Below are 18,661 nucleotides of genomic sequence, written 5' to 3' on the forward strand. Positions count from 1 at the left end.
GTTTCTTCAGGTTGGTATGATATTAAAGTGTGGTCTCTGGCACATGAAACATTTTAATAAAACTAAATAACATTGTAAAATAATTCAATTCATTATTAATTGTGTGAAAGTACAATAGTACAGTATGTCCTTTGAGCTACAGCTGTGATGTTAAAGCTCAGTTCATATAGGCTAGCCTACTTTTCCTTCAGATAGATAATAAAATATGCAGTATTCCACATTCACAAGTCAAACCCAACTCAGAAGGGAATGTGAATCTGCCGCCTTCGCGGCAGCATTGTGCCACACTCACATGGCTCCTCTGGTTTAATAGGTTCTCTCATTTACACCTCCTGTCACACTCCTTCTCAACTACCCTGCTGATCGTAATGTGTTGACAGTGTTGTTTGTCGAAGGTCATTGTCACCCTTTCACACACTGTAGCTCCTGCTGTGGCTTTTCCTGCCATGTCTGTGCTGGATTCACTGGTTTGAAACTCCTCTGTGCTGAGGATGACACAGACATGGGTGACAAATGAGAAATGTGAAGGTGAGAGACAATGAAAGTTGCAGAAAAATCACTATCTATTGAACAGTCACCTACTGCCGACACCTCTAAACAGTTTCCCAGACAGCCATCCTGAAGCATGAAGGTGAGTGAAAATGACATCTCTGACACTGCTATGACAGTACCAGGCTCACTGGCTGGCACAGGTACTAGACCAATTTGGTAGTGCATATAAACTGACATCTGTTCCTATTCAATTACATGTCCTATTTTTTGTCTAATTCAATGGAAATCCAGGTGATGGAGTTAAGTTGTACAGTAAAATGTGGTAGGCTAATAGTTACTGTAGTTACTGTGAGTGTTACTATGAATTAACCATTTTCTAGTGGAGTCTTTACTGCATTTCATATCATACGACACCAGGACAGATTTGTTCTGAGACCAGATGGATTACCTTATGGCACAAAGAGAGTCTGTCTGAGCCAAACTGAGCTTTCGTCTTGGAATGACAGACTGTGGAAAATCTGAAATAACTATGGAGAAAAAAGAAGAAAAAAAAACATTTCCAACATGTGTATCCTCCTCATAAAAAACGTTTGATCAAAGATACAGAGATTGTGTTTGAGTTATTGCAAATGTGGTCTACATTTTGACGGACACTAACAATGTCCCTGCTGGTGCTATAGATAGGCCTAATGACCTTGCCTCAGATCTCATTTGTTTTATAAACTAGAAAGATAACTTGGCAACACTATCTGATTTATTGGAAGAGTCTGCACTTTATGCAAGACATTCCAGCTCATGGCCTTTTTACAGGAAGGGGGTAAAATGGGGTAGCAAAAATAGGCTAAATGTCCACCTCTCAAAAGAACAAACACAAAAAGCATTTAAAATTGGAGAAATGTTCAAGAACCTGTGAAAAAAATAGTATCAAAATGCAGCCATCTAAAAGAAAGGTTTTATTTCTAAGGGATTTCCCATAGATGCTACTCTGGCTGACTCCATAGGCTATCTATCTTTACTGTCTGAAAGTCGTTCTTTGCTGCACACTGAAACAGAGAGAGAGAGAGAGAGAGAGAGAGAGAGAGAGAGAGAGAGAGAGAGAGAGAGAACAAATGAACATGGGTGTCAATTAGTGACAGTTGGCATTATTGTAATAATTTTTGCTCTAATTTACAATGTTTTCATTAGGCCTACACAACCCAGACAGACTTTTATTATGCTGAATTTAAAGGCTGATGAGCACAGAAGTGGTTTAGACCTTCACCACCTCATAGCTCCATATGCTCCATATAGAGGGATTATCTGTTTACCAACAAATCAGGATGCGTGCGCAACCTGACTGCAGAAAGAACCGGTTGTCATGGTTACCTCTATGGATCTAGTGTAGTCAAAGCGGTGTTAGCTAGCGATGTTGTCAGCCTACTACAACAGTTTATCACCTACTGATGTAGTGTGTGTTTTATACATAGACTGTTTTATAGTTTTATAACGGCAGGGAAAAAAAAAAACGTCAGGACGGAGGATGGAGTTTGTACCGCGGCAAGAGCAACTCAGCCACGGGACAAGCCACGGACTCTCACAGCACGGCGTCGGTCGGTCAGCGGTAAAAACAACACTGTCACTGTGCATCCCTAACGTTACCTACAGTTATTTAACAGACAATAATGTTCAGGAAAATACTCACGATTACAAAACTCAGTGGCTGTGAGGACTGAGGTGCTGCCTGGTCAGAGAGGGAAGAGGACGGACATGTCTAAAGTCTGGAACAACTGCATAACGTAACTGTAACGTTACATGCCTGGCTGAGTATGTACCGGTAATCTAAAACAATGTATCTTAACGTTAATTAATCTCAGCTTTCCATTAGTATGTGACCTCGTCTTCAGTCACTGTCGTAGTAAACATTTCACAACTCATTCGCTGCAGTTACTTACAGCTGTGCCTGTGGGCATATCCAGCTTTATCACCATTCAAACCAACGTATCTAACACGTTATATTGCTCGAAATTAATCGCCAATGTACTATTTCTCTCTCGTTTGCCTTGAAAGGGGTGCGAGTTGACGCTATTCTGTAAATTATGCGCGTTTTGTTATTTTTATCAAAACAATTAGTGCAACTAACAGCACAAAAAGACATGATCACGGCTCTTGCTGCTCTCTTTCTGCAGGCGACATGCGCAGTAGAACGTCAGTGACGTAGGCTGGTAATCCCTCTATACCCCCAGCGACCCAGTCCTCCTGTCCTGTCCTGGTAAAATGTTTTTTGTCCTGGAGGCCACCGTCACTTTGCCGACGGGAGGGGTGAGTGCGAGTGCGCACATCTAGAATCTGAACACTGGATGTCAAGGTCTCCTTTTACACACTGGACCTTTAAAACTCATAGTTATTTATACATGAACATGTGCTAACGTGAGTCTCGGCTCTCATGTGAGGTTAATGCATTTTCATTATTCTTCTCACACTGTGTTATTTTAATAATACCAGGTGACAGAAGCTATCCAAACAAAGATATTTAAACTGAACTAGCTCTAAAGTTTGGAAATGTTTAAAGTTTCAGCCAGTTTTTTCTTTAGCTGCTGGCTAGTTGTCGATTAGCTAACTTGTTTAACTTAGCTCACAGCAAAGATAGACATATTTGCTCATAGCTAACTGCCCTTATGGCTAACTGCTAAGGTAAGGTGGGAATTCCCCAGTTGAAAAAAGACTTTTGAGACGCACCACATGGAGCATTTTAAAATACTGAAGCCAATTTGTTTTATTTTCCCGACTGGGAGCTCCGACAGGAGTGGCACTTTTTCAAGTATAGTAGGAGGTCGGTAAAACCCGAGTTCTGACTTGTCTCAAATGCAGCAGCAGACATAGGCTACTAGCTAGTAGCTAGTTGTTGTGTGAGTGAAATACATGTATAATATCATGATTTTAGGGAAGAATTACTATTGTAAAGTGAAACCCACGGTTTTGATGAATTGTGGGGTACCAGGCTCAATAATAGGTTGTGCACTCTACTTGAAACCTGCTGTCACCACTCACTCATTCAGTAGCTCAGACATTTATTCATTCAGTCCACCTCTTTGTGGGTCTCTGACTTATCACAGCATGCACAGGGTGGTGGTTCAGAATAATTTCTATTCTAATCATCCGAACAACCACAGCTAATGGGATGGCTGAATGCAAGAGCTGGAAGTGGCCTGTTCAGCAGTTCAGCCCCATTTATGATTCATCATCATCAGCCTCAACACTCATCAAAGCCTTTCTTTCAAGAAATGTGTTGACAGAAGTCACAAGAACAGAGGAAACTTCCACCGGGGAGACTTTAATCATGTCTTTGAGTACACCCCTGAGTTCGCAGATGCAGCTCTTGCTGAGCTTCTGTTTGTTCACTGGCTACATGGCATAATTTTAAGTAACATCAGTTCAAACAGTGTAGATGTGACAGGCTTTTTTTGACAGCATTGTGAAATATGTACCTCACTCTCTCTCAGATGGTGAGCGGCGTGTCTGCAGGTGGTTGGCTGAGCTTGCTGTTGATGTGTCGTCTGAATTGACAACAGCGGTGAAGCAGCTGGAGATTGGTAAAGTATGAATGTGTGTGTGTGTGTCCCAGTAAAGCTTGATTATAATTCACTGAGTTTATAGTAGCTGGGTAGTGACTCTGTAAATCCACTGGATTAAAGCATGCTCACATATTAGGCTAGTCGGGGAGCAGGGCACCTGTCACTCTATCAAGGTGTTCAGTTTGTCATGCAGAAGTTTGCATGGTTTCACCTAAACTGAGTGAATAAACAAGACACATATCCAGGGAGTTTGGGCGTTGGGAGCCCCACAGTTTTACATGTGACATCCTTTTACGTCTTGATTTCAGAATTGCTGCACCCCTATCTTAGTTCAGCTTATAGCTCTTTTAATTGGATGAGGGAAAATGTGATGTCTTAGCTGTGCCTTTCCTCTTTAGTGCTGCTTTAGAAACATGAATGCCAACTCTAACAGCAGGTACATTATGTGTCTCAGCTGGACCATACCACCTAATATATCACTGCACTTCACCCTCCACCATATTGCTCCACGGTGGCAGCTTACCAATGTCTGCTGGCCGGAAAACAGTGATTCATGTTGCATTCATGTAGAAATAAAGCCAGTATATCATTCTGCCTCTTCCACCATTGTATTATAACAGTGTGTTAGTCCCTAAAAGGTTTTTGTTAACTATAGAAATGCATGCCTCTGTATTTTCCATTTGTGTGTACATTTTCTCCAAAATGCCGAGTGAAAGATCAAAGGCTTTAAAATCTAAAAGAGGAAACGGAGAAGAAAAAGAACCCCACAGTGTTGAAAAACACCGTTTTTCTTGTTCCTTCACTGGCTCTGTCGTTACCAGGCAGAGTCCTTCCAGCCAGACAGCCAATGAGCCACCAGGCCAGCCAGACAGCCAGAAAACCAACCAGAGAGACTTCCAGTCAGCCGGTTCACCATCTGCCTGGTAAGCTTAAGCGAGCCAACGCCTGTCTGTGCTGGTGTGGCACCAGTGGCTAGTTGTCTTGCTTTTCTCATTCCCAAACACACATACACACTCACTCACTCACACACACACACACACACACACACACACACACACACACACACACACACACACACACACACACACACTTCCGTCAGCCTCGGTCTCCTTCATAGCTACTTAGACACACACAGAACAGGAGAGAACTCTGTTATATCTGCCCGTTCTTCAGTCCTGAGCCGCGAAAACAATCCAAAACAAAAGATCGCCCAGCTCATACACCCCCTGCCTCGCCGCACAGCGCCTCCAAAATTATCGACGCAAGGTAATTTGTTGGTAATTAATCGCCGTTCGTTAATGGCTTTGCATTTATTATAACAGTGCATGCTGACAATTGCATTTTGTCTCATCCGTTCACTCTGGGCTAATCAGCACCTTTCAAATCACCAACTTGCTTATACGAATACAAATGTGTACACACAGACATACACGGACCACTAATTTTCTCTAATCCTCTGCCCGATTTACCCTTGAGTCCTGCCAACTCACTCTCGTGGACACGAAGCATGGTGCCCCTGTTTGTTGTTGATGTATGCTAATGTGCCACATCCATCTGTTCGTTTGCTTAATTTGGATTTTGCTTGTTTCTAGCCATGTTCCCGCCCCTCCTACTCCACCATTCCCTCCCCTTGCCCCCATCCAAACCTCCCACATCTCCTAGCCCCCCTCCCCACCCCCCTCCTTTGCCATCTCCTTCCCGCAGCTCTGACATCAGGGCGTTCGCCTGCTTGGATCGCAGCCAGCTCTGGCACGGTCAGGGTGAGGGGAGGAGGAGGGGGGGAGGCGGAGGAGGAGGAGGGTCCGCCGCCCCCTTCCTGTCCGTATGCAAATTGGCCTTGTTTTGATTAAAAGACAGCTGCATATTTCATTAAAGTCACCAGTGGAGGTGGGAGAGGAGAAGGCATACCTCTCCGGGGAGGCGAAGGTTGTTTAGCTGGAGTGAATGCTGTGGGAGCTGCTGTTTAGTGCTGTTGAGGGGAACAAATAGTGAAGACAAAAGGGCTGCCCAGGGACTGCTTTGGGGTTTAATGGGGCTGACTGACTGGCACATCAGTTAAGACTCACACTGATGCAGAGCGCAGGCGAATGTGCATTGCATGATAACAGAGGCAATTGACAATGAAATATAGACTCCCCATCAGCTTTCAAGGTGCTTTGGCATGCCAGGGCAGTTGTATCTCTACCCACCACTGCCAGGCGGCTACTGAGAGAAAAAAACAACCACCTCTTTCTCTTTCTGAGTAATAAAGTGGGAGACGCTTTCTCATATGGCCATCTTTTTACTCCATGGCAGATAGGCTGCTCCCTTGTGGGCTCGGCAAAAGAAAAATACTGCTTCTTCAATCTCTTCTGCAGAGAGCCGAGTTGTTTCCTTGAAAGTTTTCACCTCTGCCAGTTGTGTGTCTTGTCTCTACTGGCTGAGCGAAGACAATTTGGAGCGTGAGTGATCCTGTGTTGTTTTTTTAGTATGAGTTTATCAATGGGATTATGGAAAGGTTATCTTCCCACCATGTCCCCATTTTCTTTTACTTACGGAGGGCGACTGTCATCCGACCAGAGGTGGATGAGGTTGATGTATAGGTGGGTTGGCATCCTGTGAGGTCAGAGGGTGGGAGTAGGGAGGATGGGGGAGGGTCTCCTGGCATCGAGCCAACTCCAGTGTAATTCAAAGACATGGGGAGGGAAGGGGAGGATGGAGCGACGGTTCCTCTGCATAATCAATCAGAAACAATGGAGGACGAGAGTGAGTGGCTGTGCCTCTCTTGACAGGGCTGATTGTATTTATGCAGGAATGGAAGCGAGGAGGGTAGGGGGCATTAAAAAGGATTGGGTAGTAAGATGTGGGCAGGTGCAGGGAGTGCTGTAATATGTCCCCCCCCCCCCCACCCACCCACCCACCCAACTGCAAAGCCAAGGACATATACCCAAGAGGAACTGATTGAATGCCATGCCAATAAAAAGAGGCAGTTTCATGCGCCATTGACCGAGTTGGCATCCTCACAGTCACACTGTGATGAAACCCCCTCCGAGGTCATGATAATGTGAATCACATTTTGTTCCTTGGTGGGTTGTACCGTTCAGAGGAAGAATTAAGCAGCATCCTAAGACCTGATCTTGTTTTCTTTTCTTTTCTTTTCTTTTCTTTTCTTTTCTTTTCTTTTCTTTTCTGTTCTTTTCTGTTCTTTTCTTTTCTGTTTCGCGTACAGTTTGTGGCTTAATCTGATGTTTTCATTGTATGTCAAAACAAGGGGAAAATTAAATTGAGTGTTTGTTTGTACAGAAATGAAAAGATCAAATTCTGAGTCACAATAGGTGGGGAAAATAATCTGATTTAAGCCTGCGGTGCACATGCAGCCAGAGAGATTGTCCTTTCATTTTCTCTGTAGGTAGAGCAGCATGTCCCAGAGCGGCCTAATAGAATGCTTGTCTTGTATCTTCTCAGCCATGAACTTTTCTCTGTCACAATTACATTCAGTCTGAAAGCCTGCGTCCCTCACAGACAAATACAGTGTATTAGCTGAAGTAAAGCAGTCAAAGGCTTATGTTGAATTTGACAAGTGCATTCATTTATATACCATTAGGAGAGTTCTGTTCTCTGCAGGAAAAGCTGCAGACTTTGCAATATGTGTACATTTATGAGTTTCTCGAAAACAGTAATAACACATCACATCAGTTTACAGTTTTTCAGCATGTACGTTTCTGGCTATTTTCTCACACAGTTCTGGTGATACAGTGAGTTTGCCGTGGTGCTCAAAAAGCATTGGACTGCTTCTCTATTAAAACCTTCCTCTCAAAAATATTTGAGCTAAATGTCATAACCTTTTAAAACCTATTCGTTTCAGTAACCCTCACCTACAGCGGGTCATTAAAGGATCTGATGAATTTTCATATTTCATTAGTAACACCATCACCCTGCAATTTTAGTGCAGTTTATCAATGTTGTCAGCTTTAGTTTAAAGGTACGATTCCTGAACCAATTTCGCTTATTGATGTGAAGCATCTCTACTAAGTACAGGCCCATATGAAGACAGGAGATTGGACAAGGTCCTCCACGGTTTGATGGTTGAGTAGAGCCAGTGGGTGGTCGGTGGAAACCTAGTGGACACCTGTTCCAATAGGTTCACATGTGGGACAGTTTTGTTCGGTGTTTTTTTTGTTTTTTTTGTGGGGGACCAACACAGTTTTACAACTGCTGTGGTGATGTCCTAGATGTTATTCATCATAGAGCTCTTAAAACAGCCTCTGTACTTCATGACCTTGATTCCAAATAATGTTGGAAACTTTTCTCTGAGGTTCTTCTCCATGTTGATGTGACTGTATTACATAATGTCTGCAGGTTTTCCAGCTGCAGTCTCCTGTTGGTGGTTCTACAGTACTAGACTCACTTCTGGTGTCTGAAGAGGCCACTCAGGTTCACTGAAGTCTCTGTCATGTTCATATGAAGCAAGTTTGACTTAAACTTTGTGACATGGTGCATTATCGTGCTGGAAGTAGACATCAGGAGATGGTAGTGTGGCTATAAAGAGACCTGCACATGCAACAGTGCTCAGGTAGGCTGTGACATTCAGATCATAATTGATTGGTACTAAGGGGCCCAAAGTGTGTGTGAAAACTCCATGCGCTGTTACACCGCCAGCCTGTGCTCTTGACACGGTTTTGACACGGACAAAGGGATTTGGGTCTGATGTTGTGTCATGTGATAGTGAACCATCTTTGTGCCTCAGTAGAAATCCAGATCCATCTGACCAGGCAAGATTTTTCCAGCCTTCAACTGTCCCTGTGTGTCCACTAAAGCCTCAGATGTCAGTTCTTCCCTGACACGAGTGGTAGTCCTCTGCTGTTGCAGCCCATTGACTTCAAGGTTCAACATTATACAATCTGACATTGTCTTTCTGCTCATTCTCTCATTAATGAGATGTTTCCATCTGCAGAACTGCCATTCACTAAATGTTGTGTGAGCATTATCTGAAGCTCTTGCCCTGTGTCTGCGTTACAGTTTATGCATTACATTGCTGCCTCATATCCACCTGATTACATAATAACATGAATAAGCAGGTGTACAGGTGTTCCTAAAAAAAAGTGTAAATGTCGTTGAGTAATGATGATTTACTGTCTTCTGTCATCCTGACATACCTAGACATCTGGCATCTGGCAGCGGAAGGTGCACACAGTGATGAAAAAAATCATTCTAGTGGCTGTGATGTGCTCATTGAGTTTATTCGCTCGTAACGTGTTGAATATTTGGAGTGACTGATGTGCGTTTGTTGGAGAAATTAATTTCTTGATGCACAGTAAAGACCGATGTGGTGATTACACCTAAAGTTTAGAACAATGTTAATAAAGATTGCTTTTGCTATTCAGCTGCATGCAATTTAAAAACATGACAAATGGTGGGATGGGTAAAGAAAATATGTAAAGGAACCATGTGTTTGTATCTGAGCTGCTGCTGCACCACTGCCTCCTGCTGTTGGTCCTAAGCAGTGCCATTTCAGGTCTGTGCAGCATGTGGACAAAAACCTAATTTCCCACTGTCAGACCCTGACATTAATGCATATTGTGATCCACAAGCCCCTTGAAGCCCTCTCCACTCCCTCTACTACATCCACCTTTCTCCTCCGCCCACATCGCACTCGTGTTATCAGTTCACTATTTTCTCAAGGAAAATATAAGTTAAGCTCACCTTATTTACATTTATATGATCAGATTTTCTTCCTTATGGAAGGTATGCAAATTTGCCCTTTTCTCGAGTCTTAGCCACTGAGTGTGTAGATTTGTTGCAAGGGATGGAAAAAAAATAATAACATTGCCCTCCAGGAGGAAAGAGACCCAAGTTAGGATTTCTGGACCTCATGAATTTTGTAATGATCAATTTTGTTTACCGTATTCCCTCCCAGACTTATCAGGACATTTGAGCCAGGGATATATAAGATGAGATTGATTTACACCTGAAATGTCTATCTTTCTTTTTTTTCTATAATGTACATACCTTTGGTTACTGCACCCACAATCCATCAGTATCATTTTTCATTTTCTTTACCTGATGGCCTCTGAATTCCACTATCAGTTTGTGTGTGTGTGTGTGTTTGTGAGACGTGAGGAGGTGGTGTGTCGGGTCGGTCCGGTCTTAAGTCCTCTGTGCGCTCGAGCAGAGGGGGAATGAAAGGCAAATCTGAAGGCTGGCTGGATGAATGCAGCTGGCTGGAGCCTATTTGACAAAAAGCCGTAGCTTGTTTGTGTGTATGTGTGTGTGTGTGTGTGTGTGTGTGTGTGGGGGTGTGTGTGTGGGTGTGAGAGAGACAGAAAATGTGTATGTCAGTGAGTGCTGTACCTGAGTGAAACTGCTGAAGAATGGCTGGACATTGCACTGGCCGCTCTGGTGTGTGTTTGTGACTGTGGTTCCGGTGGACGCCAGAGAGGGAATAGCACTCGAGCAAATTGCTTTCTGCCAGCATATTGCCAGCGCCAGTCTTTATTCCTCAGGATGGCGGTGGGGGGGGGCACACGTCTCAGACGATTACGGCCCCCGCGAGTCAGACTCAGACCACTGGCCTGTCCTGTTTAACCCAGAGCCCCCCAGTCTATACCATCCATGCTATACCATGCCAGATGAAATGCTGATGTGGAATTTTTAACTGACACTCCAAGCGAAACCTAATAATATAATCAGGTAATAAGAAATTAATTTTCTCCCTGGCTGCACTTTGACTGGGGTGTTGATACAGGGAAGGGGACGAGAAATCATGAGGCAAATGTTGGAGTGGGAATGTGGTAGGTAGACTGCCCCCCCCCCCCCCCCCCTCTCACTTGCTCTCTCTCTCTCTCTCTCTCTCTCTCTCTCTCTCTCTCTCTCTCTCTCTCTCTCTCTCTCTCTCACTCTCTCTCTCTCTCTCTCTCTCTCTCTGTGTGCATCAACATTTCTCATGACACACTCTGGTGATTCGATAGCCGCCACCGCAACGAGCGCACACACCCGTTCACGTGGCCCATGCTCCTGTGCACATACAAATGTGCAGAGAGCCGCCCAGTAACAGCGGTGCCTCGCTCTCTGTGCCACTGAAGTGTAAATGACCACAGCTAGTAGACCACTCGTGACACAGACACACACACACACACACACACACACACACACACACACACACACACACACACACACACACACACACTGTGGGTGTCAGTGATGGAGCTTGATGTCCCTTTCCAGGCGAACATTGTGAGTGGCAGTTCTGCTATTGGCCTGCAGCACAGACAGATGTGTTTATGGCTGATAGTTCTTGTTGGAAAGAGGGCAGCATCTTGCTGCGCTTGTGACCCACTAAATGTAATTCAGTTTGGTTTGTCCCCTCTCAATCTTGTCGGCTCGATCTATCTCTTTTTATCTCTCCACATGCATCTTTCTTCTCCCTCCCTCCCTCCCTCAATCTCAGTGCTCATTCTTATGTAGTTAATTAGGAGGCAGGAGTCCATCGGTGTCGCTGCTTTGGTGTTTTATTGTTCCCCCCTCTTGGCCCCCCCCGGCCCCCAGCAGGGAGACATCAATAACCCTCCCCCACAACACACACACACAAACACACACGCACGCACACATACTACGTGCCAGAGTATCCACAGTCCTGCCTGCTCCTGCCTGGCACAGCCATCCATCTCTCTACCCCACACTCCCCCCTCCCCCCCTCCTCACCCACCACCCACCCGACTGCTGCTCTCTCCTCCTCTTCCATCACCCCCCTCCCTCCCCTCCCTCCCACCCCCTCCTCTCCATCCCCTGCCATCGCCTCTCTACCTGAGAGCATTTGTCATCCCGTCGCTCTGTGAGCCACGGCCGACGCAATGAAAAAAGAGAGACGGAGGAAGAAAAAAAAAAAAAAAAAAACCTCGGCGGCAATATGCAAAAATGCAAAAAGGTAGATGCGGGTTGCCCTGGCAACGGCTCTGAGGTTATTTCCAAGCGCTGATGGAAATCAATGTCATGTGCCAGGCAGGCAGGCACCTCCATCCTCAGGAAAATTAGAAAAAGAGGGGGGTGAGGGAGGGGAGGGGAGGAGAGCTGGAAGGACAAAGAAAAATGCAGAGGAACAGAAATCAGGCTTTTCTCCTCTCTGAACCTTAAGGGCTCCTGACTTTTCTTTAGAGGAGCTGGAGGCATGTCGCCTCGTCATTTCGATGCTGCTGTGGGTCATTTTCACTTTCTTCTCCTTTCTGCCTCTGCCTTTGCATTCTGCACATATTCTGCCCCTCCTCTATTCACTTTACACCGCCACAGGCCTTTCCTCATTTGTTTATGCACAAAGAGGAAAAACAAACTCTCTGGCTGTAAGGCCGCCAAATCAAAAAGATAAATATGGCTTCTGGAAAAGGAGGGGGGAGCAATGGCAGAGCACAGAGGGGAGGGTTTGTGTGCTTGTGTTTGAACTGGCCCAGCTACTGATTAATCTGTTGTGTGATATCAACCAGCAGCTTCAAACAACAACGGCGGCAATGTTACTTGGGAATCGGTTCTCTGATGTGCCAACATGTCGTACTGTGTCAGGATTAGCGTCGCTGCACAAGTCTAGACCAGGGATAGACTGTTTCCAGACCTCTGAATCGCTGCCCATCTCTAATTTAACACTGAAAACTGCGGTTAGTTTGAGTCTAATTATCAAGCTATAGTGTGATAGAAGTTACACTTTCTCTGAGGCTGTACATGGCAAAGACAAGGACAAAGTATTTTCTCCTGCAAGAAGCTGAGGGATGCCGCAGGGGAAACGTAGTGCTGAGTGTTTTTTAATCACTTCCTCTGATCTTTCATTGAAAACTTTTCTCTACAAACTGGACAATTGAGTTTTTTTCTCTTAAGCATCTTGAGTCACTAATTTTGTAAAAATTTAGCCCAAATCTGCTGACCATGTTTGCAAACTTTAGCGCCAAAGGGTCTGTGCTGAATGCTGGAACATTGTGAACCAGGAAGTGAGAATAACTTGCTCTCAGCTCGTGATAAATACAGAATATAATATATTAAAGACCCTTTATCATGTGAATAAGAGCCGCGGCTGACGCATATGTAATTGCGTGTGAGTGTTTAGCTGTGAGAGTTGCTTAGTCACTGCTAATGAGCTTTTTTCATGTTTACGGGCCAGTTTTGTTCTGTAACCACACGTATTCTTTGCACAGCCTAAGCCTGACTGCCTTACATGTTACCTGTGTCGATGCTGCAAAACTTCCTTTTGGGTGGGGGCGGAGCAACAGTGTAGCATGCATTGAGAACGAGGACATTTTTCTTATCACTAGCTTACAGTGAGAGATATATTGAATTAATTTCCCTAGGTTGGAATCAATAACCCATAAACTATTATTTATAGCGTAAACTGCTGCAACCACCACAGGCCATCTCTGACAAGTCTTGTATCACTGTGGCAGGCCGCTCTGGAATAGATGGCCCATGCATGCCAAGCCAATAGGTTCTCCTCTTCATTTGCATACCTAACATGGCGTTCACACTCCAGTTGACACATTTGCAACCCGCCATTTATCCCATTACCGCCTGTCCCTGGTCGCAGCATTGTTTGCTGTGTCGGCACTCTTTCTTGTTGCTGGCTGTCCGGCTCATTTTCCACTGTGTGTGTGTGTGTGTGTGTGTGTGTTGAAGCACTCACAGGTTGTATGGATGCAACCGAGCTCAACACAACTGTGCTCTCAGGGACACATGCTTACACAAGCACACATTGTCACAAATAGCTGTGCAGAGACATACAAACATAACAACACTCCAGTTTGTACCTGTTGAGGGTGAGTGTAAGAATAGCAGCATCCAAGGAAAATATATATTATATGCAAGTCTAGTGCAGTGAGCGAATATATTATAAAGTTGAAGATACAATGTTTTCTTGTTTTGTTTGTGCTCATGGTTGTTTCCATAGTGTTTGGATCACACTTTACTCAACAACACTGTAGGCTATAGATATTATTTGTTCCAGTACAGAGTATGTTTTAACATGATGCTATAGTGAACCTATATAGTAGACACATTATAGTGTTGTATGAACTCTACAAATATGTAACATAAAATAAACAAAACATAAACACATAAATGTAACATGTAATATAAAATGTATATCTCATATTCTCACACAATGTATGACTTAACAAATTTTTTCACACCGTTATATTTATAACTTTTTATTTACGTCTTCTGTAAATATTTTATCAGTAAATCTTCCTTTAAGTGATGTTCGTTTGAGCACAAAAGGCTCATACCGGATCCCTTAAAAAAAAAATATCACAAGTAAATAATCTTCTTGTTTCACATTTATGTGAGGCATGTGAGCAATAAAGCTGATTAGATCACATTATCTCAACCTTCGCACAGCACACACACAACGACACTCACACACACAAAACGACACACATACATAAGGTCTCTCAAACCAGCCTCTGTGTATTTGGTGAGCTGCTAATATGGGGGTAATAATTTGTCATTAAAGGTTTAATTTTTGTTGCCTCCTTTGCTCTGGGTGTTTAATTTGAGTCTTAAACTCCCCAGACCCTGCAGCCATTTTTGCCTCCTCTCCCTCCTTCCCTCCCCCCCTTGCCCCCTCACTGTCTACCCTTCTCTCCCTTTCTGCTCATTCCCTCTCTTTTGAGAGGGCAGCATTACAGTATAACTAAAACGGATTCCCACAGGCAAAAAAAAGAGAAACACCTTTTAGTGTTCAAGGATGAGCTACCTTGTTCACCTTCGACATCGCTGCAGGATATAGTCCGTTGCTGTCTCAGAGACCCATGGTGGTATCTGCCTTTTCACTGAATGGGAGACTTACACTCGTTGTTCAGCTGTAAGTCTTTGAGAGTTTCATGTTTTTACAGCGGGGGGTCTGGTATCTCTCACATAAGACTTACGTGACATTTCTGTTGAGCTGCTGTTATCAAATGGCTGTGCAAACCAGCTTACAACAACAGTCTGAACTCGGTGAACTTAAAATCACTGAGCAGATTCTCCATGGTGAAGGACTGCGGCTGAATGCTGTATGTCACCCATGGATTTTCTGATAAGATCATTTTCCACCCTGCGCATCTATTTTTGATCTGTTATGTTGGTGGTGTACTGAATAAATGAATATTCATGAATGCGCAGAAAGCCCTATATGTATCATAGTGATTTCCACCCGTGTCATCAAGCTATGCAAATTACATCCTCACATCTCCATACAGCCACACAGCCCCCTCCCTGTCCTTAATGATGCTGAGAAAATGTTTTTTTTCTTCTTCCAAGGGAAATTATCTCCTTCAACACAGAATCAGTGCAGATATTGATGGGAAGTGATAACTCTGGATTTTTTTTTTTTAACTTGCTGATGAGATGGTCACACTTTCTTACTTGACCATCCTTCAGCTGAAGTTTGAAAAAGTGACTTTGCTGCCACTTTTACCCCAAAGAGGGTGATTTTTCAAAGGTCAAATCTGATTGGTTAGATTTCCAGGCATTTCTAGTATCATGGCTGGATATTGTTGGATGTGCTAAATAAAGCACATAAAGGGAGCTTAAGTGTGCGGCCTCCTCTTTTCTTTTTTCTTCTACATTTATGTTTGAGGCCAGCACCTTTTTAAATTGGATGTGCGCGACCTTTCTACTTTTTTTTTTTTAGTATCATGGCAACACTCTTTAAGCTTTTTCTTTTTGCTTCTGTCTCTGTTGTTGTGCTAATGTTTGCATGCTAACCATCTAGCCCTGGCCTGGACTCAGCGTCACTTTCTGATACTGAGTCACTGCAGCGTTAATGCTAATGCTGGCTGTGTAGCAGTTAAACTTATAAATAGGTCATTTAAGGTTTGAAGTTTTACATTATTTTTTTAATTGTCTTAGTTGCCCTTTCCATCAAATGTATTTTTGTAATATGTAAGAAAGCAGGTGGAATCATAGTTTGTAAATGCGACCATATTGATAACTTTTACATTCACAGTTTATCGTAACTGTTGAACGTTTTTCTTGGTCTATTATTATAATCACTGTGTTACCTTTAGTGACAAATTATAGAGATATTCTAACTGTGACCCGATATGCTCTTCCAAGGCGTTGCTCTTGAAAAATGTTTTCCATGGCAAAAATGTATGCAGTATTATTCGTATTGATGTCTGCATGATGATGCCTCTGTGTTTAAGTGTGATTTTCCAGTGAGCAGCACATGTGAAACCTACAAAGACCCCCCAGCCTGCACTATTATAAGATAAAACATACCTGACGGTGATTTGCTGTATTACAAGTCATGCGTTCAGCTCATCATCTGTGGCCAATGTGGGCGACGAATCTCGTCTTCATCTTCAGAGATGAAAAGGAAGACGAGTAGATGAAGAAGAGAATAAAGGGCGGAAGTGAGGATCAGCAGTAAAGCTGACATTAGGGTCAAGTGCTGATCTGGCATCACATTTATGTTTCAGATTCATCTATATGCATATGCTCACATGCACACGTTAGAGTCATAAGCTATATGTGTGTAGCTGCACGCTCACACGCTGCTGGGAAACCCGCCAGAGAGAGGTTAAGTCACACACAGACAGAAAGCAGATGGATGGATGGAATCAAATGAGTAAAGGAGAATATTGCAAATTATTTAAATGTGTGCTTATGCATATACGGTGTGTGTGTGTGTGTGTGCGCACGTGGCTTAGAGAAAGCATATATGTAGGAGGGGAGAGAAAGGGGGGATCTATTCAGGATGGAGGCAGTAGCTCACTGACAGACTGCACTGCCATGCTCAGCCAGTTCATTGCTGTCATTCCTTAAATCTTTTGACATTTTCAATTATGTCTTTCACACATGGGTGGGCACTTGTTTTTTTTCTCTGCTCACCTCATCATCCTCCTCTGCTTTTCACTCCCTCTCCCTCCTTCCTGCTCCATTCCTCCACCTTCATTCCATTTCCTTTTTAAGTGGCCGCTCCCTCCTTGCTTTGTGTGTCGGCCCTTTTCATATGTGGGGGTCAGGTAGCTCAGGGATCCTATTACTTCCCCTGCTCTGTGGCGGATGGAGGAAGCGGCGGACGGCTGGGTGAGCGAGGGATAGGGCAACGGAGGAGTGAAAAGGATGCTGTCAGATATGTCAAGGGCTCCAGTTCAATTTATGTGATGATCCTCAGGGACCTCACAGGGTGAGGGGCAAAAAGTACGGGCGGACTTGTGTTTTTAGAGGGCTACATCCTTCTTATCACTCCATTACCTGACAATTTTAGAGCAATATTTATATTTGTCAGTGCTATCTGTGGTAAAGGTATTTTAAATGTGCCATTTATGCCCCAATTTATGAGCTGTTCCCATGATCGGGGCAACACTGATCATATAAGCTAATGTGTGAAAACTACGTAGATGAAAGTAAAGAAAACACTTATCAATACTTGTTATTTTACCATTAGATAAGACAAGGACATAATGTGAGTGTGGTACATTTTCAATTCAATTCATTTATTTATTAAGGACTGCACAACAAGTCGGCAGAATTTGCTTTCGGCACAACATAGTAGCAGCACATAGTACTGTGTGGCAACAGATTTTGAGATACTATTATTAAAAGCTTCTATAATCTATATTTTGCACTTCCCCTCAGTGGTTTTTCAGCATCTTGCTGCTCAGTGTTTTGGTTTTTGGACGCACAACCTTCCTGCTTTGGTTACCAATACCAGCTCTCATCAGTGTCGCTTCGAGGTGCTGCAGGCAGCTGTTTGTAGTTAAAAAGTGATGATGCACTCTCTTTACACAACCTGCCCAGTTGCATCTGTCAGAACAATCTCTTCAGCATTAGTGTTTCTGCTCAACTACATTTGAAAGACAGATATTGTTCAAATCTAATGTTCTTTTTACTGCACTGTGTTTATTTTACAGCATTTCATTCTCAGTTGAGAGATTTTTGATCCACTACTTTTTTTAAATGTTTTTTTTTTTTAACCTCCACTTCAATACATATTATAGTCTTGAAATTAGGATACATTCCTATGAATGGAGCCACTCAGCAGTTAATGAAGTAGTTAAACCACATCCTGTTAAACATTAAAATGCTAATTACACATCAGTGTATAAATATATAATTTGTAACAAAAAAAATAGACTGTTCTGTGGGAACAAGGAGGAATTCAGATATTTACAATGTGTTTTACTGATAACACTTAACTTGTAATGGAGTATTTGTATTGCCACTTCAATGTGAATACTTCCTCCACGACTGTTGTGGAGCACACTGAACAAATAAAAGACCAGACATTATGTTAGTGCTATAAAATGTCACAATGACAGTTACTGTAAACATAGACTGTATCTCACACTGTAAACACCTAAATACGCTGTGATGGATTGGGTTCTGTGATTGATCGTCTGACTGACAAATTGATTGAGTCATAATTGAAGACATAATGTTTTTCTTCACTAAGAGCATCAGAGGACACACAACATCCATAATGCATGTTCCATATTCAGGGGAGCAGGGATCATTTTCCTACAAGACCAACTGATGGATTTACTGATTGATTGATTAACTGACTGACTAATTGATTGGTTTTGTAATGACGAGAAAACACATTTTTCTCCATTAAGCCGAACGAACCAGGGGGGATTCCCCTTGTTGGCAGCCGTGATGTAATGCGTAGGTTCTAATGA

This window comes from Trachurus trachurus (genome assembly GCF_905171665.1).
Source record: "Trachurus trachurus genome assembly, chromosome: 1".
Classification (NCBI taxonomy): domain Eukaryota; kingdom Metazoa; phylum Chordata; class Actinopteri; order Carangiformes; family Carangidae; genus Trachurus; species Trachurus trachurus.